We start from the raw sequence: 13,552 nt of genomic DNA on the forward strand, positions 1-13,552 counted from the left end.
GCATTGTCTAACTCTAATTTCCAAGAGTCATGTTTTGTATTTCTTTCGATCGAGTGTGATGGATTCAGATGATGTCAATGTATGTGTTGATGGATCGAACCGTAACCGATTTAGACGACAGAAATTACATTCGGTTGTTGCATTGAAAAGTTATGATGAAAATGGTGTTCTGAATAGGTGTTCTTCTTATTTGTAGGTATTACACCCCTTACTGGGAAAATGCCGCCTCACGACTAAGTGTTCACTTCCACAGTTATTAACTGCGATGAGTCAAGTTACTATTTTTGCATTCGTATATATCATGCTACTGTCACGGTATTACTTTTATGATCGAGGAAAGCCGAGAAAATTTTTAATCAGAAAATTTCCTAGACCGTACAGGGAATCAAACCCAGCCAACTTCAGCATAATCGCGCATCTTATTGCTCGGCTGAAAAAAGGGCTTCTAGCAAAGGTTGGTGTCGTGGCTGATTACGTAAATCGCTATATCATCACCAAGTGGCTAAATCAGGTTTGTTTCATAAAAAAACTGCTTCTAACGGCGACATTTATCGCAAGAATGATTTCTCCTCCAAACGGTATCTCTCGTCGTACGTGGTAACATACCGCGTAGAAGCAACACTCTGGAAATATGCGAAAGCTTCAATTAATATCTGTGTAATTATCATTGAATAATTTTTATTATATGTTACTTTATGATCAGCTCGAGGTAACTCACACAGCACCACAAACTTCATATTAATTAGTGCATTGACCACCCAACTTTCCTCGAGGGTAGGCACAATCCATGATCGTAGAACGGTCCAATGTTTGCCTTTGCTTTCGTACGAACCAGCGACGCAGGCTCGATTGCACTCAATTGAATAGCGCCAATAATAATAAATGGCAGATAATGCTAGGGAGCTCACGATACCCGGCTGCCAGTGCAAAATCTCTATGTGGATTCCCCCGAAGAACTGTTCACCGAGCAAGTTGAAAAAATGATGCATTGGACGCATTTGTTTTACCGACCGGTGCGGGACAATCGGAAAGAGGAGATCTTATGCAATAACCGTGGTGCATAATAAGCTGTGTAGGTCGAGCCTGGTTCACAAGTTCATGACCTTGCTGTGAGTAAGTGTTTACAATGCGTACCGCTGTGTGCGACTGAGTGGGTGGTCAGTGGAGTTTTATTTAATAGGGATATTCAAACCGTAGACCATGGAAAGAGCCATGTTTGTTGATTGTTCGTCTCATGATGATGTTCGAGATTGTGAATTGCTTCTCGAGATATTAAGGTAGCGTGGCGTGTATCGTATGGGGCAGACAATTAACGGTTTAGCACCGAGGCTGATGACCTTATGTTTTATCTTTGGTTCTTTATTTAGTCTGCGTGAGCATAAAAAGCCATTATGTTCTAGCCGACATCAAACGCGCTAAGTTCAAATGAAGTTTATGGTTGGATTAGTACATAGGTTCCCAATCTCTGGGTCGCGAATTCATGATGCTTTTGTTTCTATTTAACTACAAAAATTCATACCGTTTTTGTTTCCAAAACCAAGCAAGATCATGAGACGCATTTCATTTTTTTTTATTAAATCGTAGGATTCATCTTTGTAGAGACATTACCGCCTTGTTTCATTAGGCACTTCCACGATTATTATTTGCGTGGTTTCTGAGCCTAGTTATTTTTTTTGCCATGGTGTTTCATGATGCTAACACGCGATAATACCCTATGTTTCTTTTATGCAATAACAACAAGGTTGCAAGAAATTTGAGAAACTGCTGGGTGAGTTGTATACTAAGCAAGATTGGGAATTACTGACTTAGTGTGCCGAGCAGCATAAGATTTACGTTAAAATACAATTTTTGCAGCATGCATTATTTTGAAAAGTAGACAAAGCCTAATTCGCCAAGTGTCATCGGCTCAATGCGACGTATTTGTTGTGACCAAGGCGAGGTTTCTAGGCAAAAATACTTAAATTATAACACAACCAAACCGTAAAAGCCTTAGGTTACTAATTCAAATACAATCCAAATTCAACACAATTGAAAATAATCAAATTCAAATCCATTTCAATTCTTATCTAGATCCAATCCAATCCAAAACCCATTTCATATATAATCCAATCCATTCAAAATTCAAATCCAAAACAGAATTCTCATCCAATCCAAATCTAATTTAAGTCCAATCCCAATTCTATTCAATTTAAAAAGAATCAATTTCGAAACCATTTCAATTCTTATTCAAGTCCAATTCAATCCAAAACCAATTTCTAACTCAATTCAAATCCAATCCAATCCAAATCAAATCAAAATCCAATCCAATGTAAATCTAATCCAAATACAATCCATATCCAAACAAAACCCAAATCCAATCCAATTCCTAAATAATCAATTTCGAAGCCATTTCAATTTTTATTCGAATCCAATTTAAAACCAAATTCTTACTCAATTCAGATCCAATCCAAATCCAATCGAAATTTAATTTAAATTCAATTCCAATCCAAATCCAATTTGAATCCAAACGTTATCCAAAGCCAATCCAAATCCAATCCAAAACCAATCCAAATCCAATCCAAATCCAATTCAAATCCAATCCAAATCCAATCCAAATCCAATCCAAATCCAATCCAAATCCAATCCAAATCCAATCCAAATCCAATCCAAATCCAATCCAAACCAATCCTAACCAATCCAAACCAATCCAAACCAATCCAAACCAATCCAAACCAATCCAAACCAATCCAAACCAATCCAAACCAATCCAAACCAATCCAAACCAATCCAAACCAATCCAAACCAATCCAAACCAATCCAAACCAATCCAAACCAATCCAAACCAATCCAAACCAATCCAAACCAATCCAAACCAATCCAAACCAATCCAAATTCAATCCAAATCCAAACCAATCCAAACCAATCCAAACCAATCCAAATCCAATCCAAACCAATCCAAATCCAATCCAAATTCAATCCAAATCCAAATCCAATCCAAATCCAATCCAAATCCAATCCAAATCCAATCCAAATCCAATCCAAATCCAATCCAAATCCAATCCAAATCCAATCCAAATCCAATCCAAATCTAATCCAAATCCAATCCACATTGATTGATACGATCGCATTCGACAAGTAATTACGTCCCAATTGCTTCTGTTGAAAGTAATCCACATTGTTGATAATATTTTTATTGTGGACTGTGAAATGTTTATGTTGCATGTTCCACCAAATTGCACCAAATCCAATCCAAATTCAATCCATATACAATCCAAACGCAATGTAATTTCAATCCAAATCTAATCCAAATCCAATCCATATCCACCGAGCCCATAAAAAATTCAAAGCGAATAATATGTGAAAAAGTCAATTTTTCGGCGCTTGCGCTCTTCCGATTTGTTCCTTTCAGGAGAAACTTTTTGAATGAATTTCCACCAGTTTTCCAACAGAGGTATTTGCAAGATTTTCCGGAGAAAATTTAGAAGGAAAATCAAATAAAAATTCTAAAGGAATTCTTGGTGCAATTGCCGAAGAATTTGTTCAACTACAGAGGGAATGTAGTAAGAATTTGGCAGATAAAGAACGAAGAAATCCGGCAAGAGTTCCTTGATTCCAAAATAAATTCTCGGAGGGAAGTCTAGAATAACATACCTCCCACAAAATATACAGCACACGAGCATGGAGACGCATGGTGTTTGTATGGTGAACTAATGACTTTTATATTTTAATAAGGTCGTTACAAATATTCAATTAACATTATGTCCTATTGGTCTTCGGAAGGGGGGGGGGATGTGGTATAAAACATAAATATTAAAATGAAAAAAATCAAAAAACTCCTCGGATTTATTAAAGAATGATTTGGAAATTTTCAAAATTATCCGAATTTAATTTTGTTTCCCCCTCAAAATATTATTTTTGGACAAAAAAATCCAAGGGGTGAGAGGAGAGACATAATTGATCTAAAATATTAGGTCGACACAAATATTTATTATCGGGAAAATTGTATATCGGCGTCACATGGAATTCTTGTACTTATATGTCCTGTGGAGCGGCTCCAAAACCGCTTCCTGCTTGTTCCGGATTATCCCGGATATGACCGGAAACAATCATTATTACATTTCGTTCTTAAGAAATCATGAAGCTGAAGTTTTATATGACGCATGCTACGGTTCCTTTCTTTCGGATTCAATTCTCTCATACCGTGTGGGACCGAAATCCGTCCATCTCATGAGATATTTAAAGGGGGTTAAAGTTATTTAATTTAGAAATAATTCATCTTATCCTGTTCAGATACTTGACAGTAAGCATTGAAATGGAAAGTAGGCTTTGAATTTAAAACAACAAAAATCAAAACCAAATCGCCACCCACCAAACGCGAAGTTTCTGCCGCTATTTTTGCGGGTAGAGTATAATTGCATAATTGGATCGTTTTTCAAGCTGCGTATTGAACTATTTACAGTGGTAGTTTAGTCAATCAGTCTGCTTCAATTTTAATATTTAGTTGAAAAATAGCTTTGGTTCGAAATCCGTCCACGGTATCATGTTTTTCTTTGTAGTTTTTTTTTGTTTGAAATTTGAAACACTTCAAAAATGGAAGCCTTCCTGCTCCTGTGTCAATGACAAACGTTTCATTTGCATTTGATTTCTATTTTCTAGTGACTTTTTCATATACTAAGGTGCTTAAGTGTTCGAATTTGGTCGGTGGGGATCTATGGAATTTCCGTATAAATCCGTATAAATACATATAAAAGACATAACATGTGCAAACAATTCCTTCAAAACTGCGATAGCCAATGGTATTATGTTTTTAGAAAATTTCAATCAAATCAGTTCAAAATTGAATGAGCTTGAGCAAAAACATTGCAACTCTGAGGTGCAAATATGTCAGATACACAAATATCAACAGCTGTATCTTAATTGTTTCAAGTTGGATAGCGCTTGATGCCTTAAAAATATTGTTATTAAATTTTTCCAATTACCCTAACTGATTGGACTATGGTAAGGATCGTAGCACAAAACAGAATATTTTGAAGTCCTGTTGGAAGTTTAAACTATTCAAATCCATATTGTACATCATTTTGCAAATCGTCGCAAATGTATAACTACTATTAGGCTTTTGTATAACTGTTTCGAAGAAAAACATAATAAGAGAGTAATGTTATAGGGAAAAGCTCCACGTTATGGCGCTATCTATAAAGGCACTTAATGGGATTAGTGCGCGCGGTGGTCCACGAATGTCATACGATTCCCACGCCGGACTTCCACGTGTATCGTAATAATGATGCACCCACGCACAGCCGAACGCATGGATCCCGACGGAGTTGATCCCAATTTGGGTCAGTCATCATCGTCGTCGTGGACGCTGGCTTTATACCGCCTGTCTGGGCCACGGTCAATACCTGGTAGGTTGGCAATCTATCATACACGCTCTTCTGACTGGTGGCGGCGGCGGCAGAGGCATTTGTTATCATATCTGCATCATGTACGGCCGCGCCGGTGCTATGCACTACCGGTCACGTCCATTGGTAACGGTGCCTCCGTTTTTCCTTCAAAATAGATCGTCAATTAACTGCTGCCGTCTGTATGTTGCCATTTGCTGCCGCATCGCTTCATTCAGTATAGGAGAGAATGGTCTAAAAGCTGCCCAGTGCTTCATAAAAAGTAATCAATTATTTATATAGGCATGTCAAACTATTTTCCTGATTTCTTCCAGTGAGTTTTTTTTTCATGGAAATTGGTTGTGATGAAGAAACCCAACCGAAGCCAAATGTTTTCTTAAGGACTGAAGGGAAAACGTGCATGAACTGTAGATAGTTGTTATCGTCTTATTTTTGTATGTTAGCATTCTTTGTTTTGCTACATTAGCTTTTGCTTTACATTTTTAGATTTTAATTATTCGAATTTTGCTAAAGCTTTAGTAAAACATATTTGATGTATGAATCATAAAGCAATAAAACATATTTGACCATACCTTCTCATCGCACCAGTAAAAGCAGTGTGTGTAATTAATTTCTGTTTGCGTTCAGCTCGAGCTAAACTGACTAGCCATCAAGTGTTCCCTCGGGAGTACGCTAGTGCCTACTCAAGGGGCGATAAAGAAAGTCCAATTAAAAATAATTTCCATTTACGGGGTAAAACCGACGACGGTCTCCCTCTACGCTACCATTTCCAATTGCAGAAAAAAATATGCAATTCAGAAGTGACTGTCGAGCGGTGCAGTAAGGATCACGAGATTTCAACAAGTGATAATTCTGCTGTTTTCCTACGAGAAACGTCCATCAGTGAATGCGCGTAGAGGGAGAGATCCCATCGCCGGTTGCCGGATAGCTTTGACGTCGGCAAACTGACCTGACCAAAGAAGCCTAGGAGAAGCGATCGCTACACGTCTAGTGTTATCATAAAAGCTGTCATATTATTTGTTCTGATGATGCAGCAGCGGGGAAAAAGATGCACCTTTAGCAGTATCTGACAGCGGATCCACCGTAGGGATCTCTTATTTTACGGTTGTCAACAAACATTAGACCCGTCAAAGACAGCGGATTCTGACAACCGTGTACAACAAGCCGATCTTATTGCATCTGGGTGCCAGAGCAGGTGCTCCCTAGGGTGATATAATGGGTTCCTAATTACCACATGTGGGAACAGATCGGCGTGAGTATCATTCGCATTCCGCGGTCACTTCATAGTGAAACCATTACCATCCATGTATTTGCTTTGAAGAATTTTCATAATTGTTCGCTCTGCCGTTATTATTATTTCAATTGAGCACTACATCTCAAGAACAAGTATTGAGTATGATCATTCCAACTCGTTGGTTCTCTATGAACTATATGGCTAAATTGAATCGATGGCGAGAAATTTCCAATCGGGCAAGATGATTGACTCATTAAGTAATCAATCTGAGGCCCTAATTGAAGTGAGATTTTAGTCATGTTTATTGCGATCAGGTTTCGTGTTTCGTGAGGAAAAATAATATAGTAGGTTTTTGATATTATGTGTTTCTTTGGTTTGCTAATCCGGAGATGGAAAGTTCGATTATCGTTAAAATACAAAAAATATCGAAATAAGTCCACCCCAAGCGTTATCTATAAAATACGCTAAGCCAGCGGTTCTCAACCATTTTCTTGACAGGTACACCTTCGAATTTTTCCATTCATTGGGGTACCCTTTATTCTTTCGCTATTATTGAAAACAAGCGTAATTTATAAGATGTATAGGAACTGAAAACTAACGGGATATATCGCTCTCCAAAAAGTTATGTGAAATTTTCGATATTCCGTGAAAATTTCTAAAGCCTTTCTAGCCTCTGGAAAGAAGGCTTCCGAGCCTCTTGAAATGAGGCTTCCCTAGTAACATTTTGATTTATGCTGGTTTTATAACACTCTTGTACAGTAGATTATGGCATTCAAGAGCGTTATACAACTTAAAATGTTACTTGGCTCGAACCTTTTGAAAGGAAGTTTCCGAACCTTTTGAAAAGTAGCTTTCAAGCCTTTTGTTAAGAGGCTTACGACCTTCCAGCCTCTTGCAAAGAAGCAACTGAGCTTTTTGAGAAAAACTCAAAGGTGCAGCCCAATCGGGTTGTACGCAAAGGTGACGTTGAACTACATGGCAGTACTGGTAGTTTTTGTGATTGTCTGCGATGTAGCTTGCTGGTTTGACTGATTCACCAAAACCGATTGCTAAACTGTTAGCAAGTATTCAGTATTAAATAATCATACATAAATATTGTAACACACTGGAGTCAGCTTTTACGCGGAGGATATGGGCCGCGTAAATTAAAACAACGTAAAAAACCGCATAAATTCCAAAATATGTCTAAATGAATCGCGTTAATCCCGAAATTTTAGTGAAAAAAATGGCATAAAAAGCGATTCGTGTAAAAATAAAACGCGTAAAAACGACTTCAGTGTTCATCGGAAATGAAGCGTTGACTCTTCCTTGATCGGATGGTCCAAGAAAATTGAAAATCCATCGAGAAACGGCTGAGATATTAACGATCAAAGTCTATCATATTTTCGTGACGTTTTTCGATTTTTTGCAATCGTAAAATGTACCCCAATATAGAAAAGACAGACGTAGTTCTACGTCAAAAAAAACCTTCGTGCCTCTCAAGTGAAGGCTTCCGAACCTTTAAATTCAAGATTTTAGTGCAGAGGCATTTGAAGTTTTTTCTGATCTTTTGTCCAATAGTCCGGTGGGCAGGATTCAATAGACTTTAATTTACTGATCGCCGTGCATATTATGTACAATACAAAGTTTTTAAACACAAGAATATACAATTATCAAAACTTTATCGAATTTTTTTTATTGGAATTGTAATACATCCGCCATTACGCATTTTTGTCCGAAGTACACCCGGGGGTCAGCGGAAGTACCCCAGGGGTACATATACCCCAGGTTGAGAACCGCTGCGCTAAGCTAAGCTAAGCTAAGTATATACTCTCATCGGGAGTGACATGGATCAAGTCTGAAGGTCGGATAACAAAATCTTTTCATGACCGATGACGGTACATAAAAATGAATTCCTATTAATTTCCGGGTATTGGACCTATTTTCCGGGTATTGGACCACCCGATTTGGACATTAATTTTCAATGCTCTGAAAACTCAGATGCGAATATGTGCATTATATGGAAGATTTTGATTTGAAAACTGTATTGGAGGTAGGGATGAAACGATACCACTGAGGTATCGATACTTTTACTTTGAAGTAGTATCGTATAAAAGTATCGATACCACTAAATATCGAATTAAAAGTATCGATACCTACTCGTATCATATGAGTACTCAAATTTTTGAAGTAAATTTCAAAAACGATTGTTTTGTCGCTGTCATGTTATTCATTATTTATGTTGAATGGAACACTAAAGAATTAAGCACATTTCATTACTATTTATTCTTCGATACTTTAATTCACTTGTCTCGAGAGTGTATTAAAAGCTGTTAAACTTTATTTCACGTGAAACATTCAATATGTAAATCAATTGCATCTTTTGATCAGCATTTTTCTGTATTTTTAATTCATGTTCCTAAGATGCGAATCTCTCTGATGTTTCTTCAATGGGATGGGACTTTCGCAACACAGCTGCAAATATTAGTTCAAAGCCAAGATTACCACAGATGTTTGAGTCATTTGCTATCGAGTTTGAGGAAAATTTAAGCCAATATAAGATTGAGTAAAGTGACCAGTTATTTCTTGGACCAATCCAGGACACTTTATGCATTATTTATTTTGAAAGGTGTATCTATTGAGCAATATTGTTAAGAGTAATGATTTTATTATTAATAATAATTCATTCAAAATTTTATCAAATCGTTTCCAAAGAATATTGTGTCCCATCAACCTTCAACACCCAGTATGACGCCAACTACTCGATTTCTGAGAAACGATTACTTTGAATTTTCTCAATATTTTTAAAAGAAATGTTTTAAAATCTTGATCTCGTGGCAGTGTGGTTTGCGGCGCCGGTCGTCTGAGTATATGGTATAGTATGTGAATGTATCAAGTGCTTCAAGCGTTTTCCTGATTTTACAGATTTTTTAGATCTTTACAGATCATTTTCTGATACCCCGATTTTCAGATCCTGTGACTCAGTGACTTCATAGCCATGAACTAAACTTTGACATATTTCTAATTTACAATATTTCTAATTCCGTACATCAAACTAATTTTCAATATTTCCACATTCTCCACACCCTTAATATTATTCAAATGATATTCCAAGGATTCTTAATACGAGAAGTATGGTCATGGTATGGAATGAGCAATGGCCACATTTACGATCCTCAATTTTAAGTGATATACTTGGAATTTTTTATTCGAATTAAATACTACACTTAGAAGATTATTTCGAATAAAATACGAACGTTTCTATTAAGGTTTATTCAATTTAATAAACGTTAAATCGGGTAATCGATTGATTCAAGTACTTTAATTCGATACTTACTCGGGATCGGATATCAAAGTATCGATTCCAAAAGTACTTGATATCGAATCAAAAGTATCGAGTATTTACTCGTATTTACTAGTATCGATTCATCCCTAATTGGAGGTAACCAGTTTCCTTCGACGGGACTCGAACCTACGACCCTTAGTAATTTCTGCATAACCCAAGAACTAATCGAGCGAACGGAATCAGATATATGGAGGTTTTTGAGGACAAGAAATGTTACTATAGTTTGAGCTCCCTACCCTGGAGAAATGAATGATTAACCGCCTTCTACATAAATTGTGAATGTAAAAAAAAATCAGGGAATTGTTCAATTTCAGGCGAAGCAAAGTTTCGTCGGTTCTGCTAGTTAATATACAAATAATTTGTCTTATCCTGAAAAAATATTTTAAGCTCTTTTTAGTGGAATGTATTCAGCTGTCTAATACGAGTTTAGTACTCTCCATTTAATTCCACTACGTTTTGTTATCTTGGCAGATAAGTAATTCGACCTCACAGTATCTGCAAAGATAACAAAACGTAGTGGAATTTGGCTTTGAAGTTAGAACAACACAAATCAAAAACAAATAGCCACCCGACCCGGGGCCCTCCTTAGCCGTGCGGTAAGACGCGCGGCTACAAAGCAAGACCATGCTGAAGGTGGCTGGGTTCGATTCCCGGTGCCGGTCTAGGCAATTTTCGGATTGGAAATTGTCTCGACTTCCCTGGGCATAAGAGTATCATCGTGTTAGCCTCATGATATACGAATGCAAAAATGGTAACCTGGCTTAGAAACCTCGCAGTTAATAACTGTGGAAGTGCTTAATGAACACTAAGCTGCGAGGCGGCTCTGTCCCAGTGTGGGGATGTAATGCCAATAAGAAGAATAAGAAGAAGAAGAAGCCACCCGACAAACGCGGAGTTTCATTTTGCATTTTTTTGCATATTGACCATGATTAGGGTAACCGTACCCTTAGTGGAGGTAGCACCAATAGTGGAGGTAGTGGGGTTTTAATGAGATTTATCATATTTATAGACTTTACGATGGTTTCAGTTGATGCGTCGTGCTTTAAATATCCTGTTAAATGGAACTTATCTTAAAATTTCGCTTGAAAAACTATTGAAAACAATGATTTTCTTAACAAAATTGACTCCCTTGCACCTATAGTGGTGCAACTGTACCAATAGTGGCGAGTCTCATAAGAAACCAATGGATAGCACCACTATGGGAACCAAAATCAATTTTTACCGCCACTAAAGGAACAGTGTACCCATAGTGGTGCAAGCAATATTTGGTAATTGTTGATGTCAAATGACATCTATACCTCATTTTTGTTAGCAAATTTATTAGTTTTTCTATTCAATAAGATATTAAAGCTTTAAAATTCCCATAATTATCAATTTTTAAAAAATATTTTCTTTTGTGGATCTACTAATACCTCCACTATTGGTACCGTTACCCTATACCAAAAGTGACGATGTTAAATTGTGGTGTAGAATCAAAGGGATCGTTTCTCAAGGTGCGTATTGCACTTATTAACAGTGGTAGTCCAGTCAACCGGTCAGCTTTAATTGAAATATTTAGTCAAAAAATAGCTGTACGGATCATATGATTCGAAATCCGTACGCGGTGGACGAATTTCAATTCAGGTGATGTTGATTTTGATCACTATTTGATCATGTTTTTCGTGGTCTTTAAGATACTTCCAAAAATATTGGCCCTCATGCACATTTATCCACGACGAATTTTTTTTAATCAATAGATTCGTATTTCCTATATATACTGATTTTAGGACCGCACGGTAACTGTAAAAATGCTAATAGAACACCAGTTCCAGTTCAAATTCTCTCAATGGAATTGCATAAAAAATAATCATTTCTTGTTCTGAAAATATTACACCTAGAGGGGTCTATTGGTAATTAGTTTATAAAGCTAGCATTCACCTTGATGCTCATAGAAAGCTATTATGAATTTGACAGATTTATTGTAGATTTGGACATGGGCGTAGCCAGGATTTCGAGTAGGGGGGGGGGCAACTTTTTTAGGTCTTCTGACTCGTAGTTTTATAGTAGTTTTATAAAAACACATGAATATTAGTGCACTATTTCCTTCAAAGTTCCAAAAACGTTGAAACCAAATCCACAAGCAACAGTAAAGGCTGGATCACAATACACAGATAAAAAAATCCACTGAAATTTACGCTAACAATAATGCACATTAATGGAACATCATTATTAGCGTAATTCAACACGGAATATATTTGACGCGAACCATCTATATTGCATACAAGTTGTACGCAATCTTGTTAGGAAGAGGACCATTTCAGCGAAGAATAGTGTAAATATCCGCATGACAAATTTTATGCGCTGTTTACTTTTCATTATTGTTTTCTGTGTAGCTCGTTGCACGTTGCGTTGAAGTCAGCGTTTTGTACTAAAACGCAACGAGAATGAACGTGTATTCAGTATTATTCAGAAAGAATATAAAATCGGCTATAACAATTATTATAAAAATTCTGCATTCTTAAATAAGTTTTAGAATACTAGGACCATACATTTGAATTTCTAAACAAATCGACTCTGAAATAATATTTACTATGAATAAGGCAGAAAAACAATATGCAAGCTTTCCCCAGGAATTCCTTTGGCAATTGCTCCAGGCATTCTATCCGAAATTCTATTAGGAATGTCTCCAGCAACTTCTTCGGCAATGTCTTCATAAATTCCAGCATTATTTTCTCCATGAAATCCTCCTAAACTCCTTCATAAGTTCTGCAGGGAATTCTTCAGATAATTCTTTCGCGCTGTTTCTCATAAACTTTTTTTTGCAAAGTTGCACCGTGGAATTCCTAAGAATATTGCGTGAAAACTCCGCAGAATTGCCAGTAAACATTCTTGAGAATTTCGCGAAAAATCTTCGAATTTTGTGAAATCCATAAAATTTTCGTGAAAGTTTCGAATAATTTCTTGTAAAAATTTCAAAGAATTTCTTCAGGAATTCCACCGAAAATGTATACGGAAATCATACCGAAAATAAAACCAACAAGGGATTTTTCGGAAGAATTCCTAGATTAATTCCCAAAGAATTCCTTCAAGATTTCCACAATTCCTTTGTGAGTTTCTCCGGGAATTCTTCCAGGAGATCCACCGGTAGTTCCTCCAGGATTTCCTCCGAAAATTATTCCGGTAGTTCTATCGGCAGTTCCGACAGGGGTTCTTCTGCCGGGAATTTCTCCAGAATTTCCTCCGGGAATACATTCAGGCTTACTTTCTGGAATTTATTTAGGCTTCTTCAGGAATTTATATAGAAATTCCTCCAGAAGCTCCTTCGAGGATTTCTCTGGGAGCTCTTCAGGAAATTCTCCGGGAGGTCATCTGATGATGATGATTGTTCAGTTACATACCCCTACGAAGGTTTCAGCTAGACGAGATTTATCTATAAGATAAATTATCCAAGATTTTTCTTGACAATTCTTCTGGTAGTTACTCTGGCAGTTCCTCCGGGGGTTCCTTTGAAAATTCTCTCGCAGGGTGTCTACTACCTGGAAAAACCTGGAAAACCTGGAATTATCAGGGAATTTCTCCCCACCTGGAAAATACCTGGAATTATCAGGGAATTCCTGACATAATCAGGGAAATTTA

At 37.0% G+C, this 13,552-nt stretch overlaps 3 protein-coding genes across 4 annotated transcripts in view; 2 read left to right on the forward strand and 1 right to left on the reverse strand.

The window, feature by feature from the left end:
• Window positions 1-13,552, forward strand: part of LOC134205178 (uncharacterized) — a 429,605-nt gene that overhangs the window by 58,441 nt on the left and 357,612 nt on the right. The gene's annotated exons all lie outside the window — the stretch shown is intronic.
• The window catches only part of LOC134205177 (autophagy-related protein 16-1), a 310,392-nt gene that overhangs the window by 25,026 nt on the left and 271,814 nt on the right, over window positions 1-13,552 (forward strand). The window lies entirely within an intron of this gene.
• The window catches only part of LOC134205176 (uncharacterized), a 392,624-nt gene that overhangs the window by 4,002 nt on the left and 375,070 nt on the right, over window positions 1-13,552 (reverse strand). The window lies entirely within an intron of this gene.

Source organism: Armigeres subalbatus, chromosome 1 (genome assembly GCF_024139115.2).
Source record: "Armigeres subalbatus isolate Guangzhou_Male chromosome 1, GZ_Asu_2, whole genome shotgun sequence".
Lineage (NCBI taxonomy): Eukaryota > Metazoa > Arthropoda > Insecta > Diptera > Culicidae > Armigeres > Armigeres subalbatus.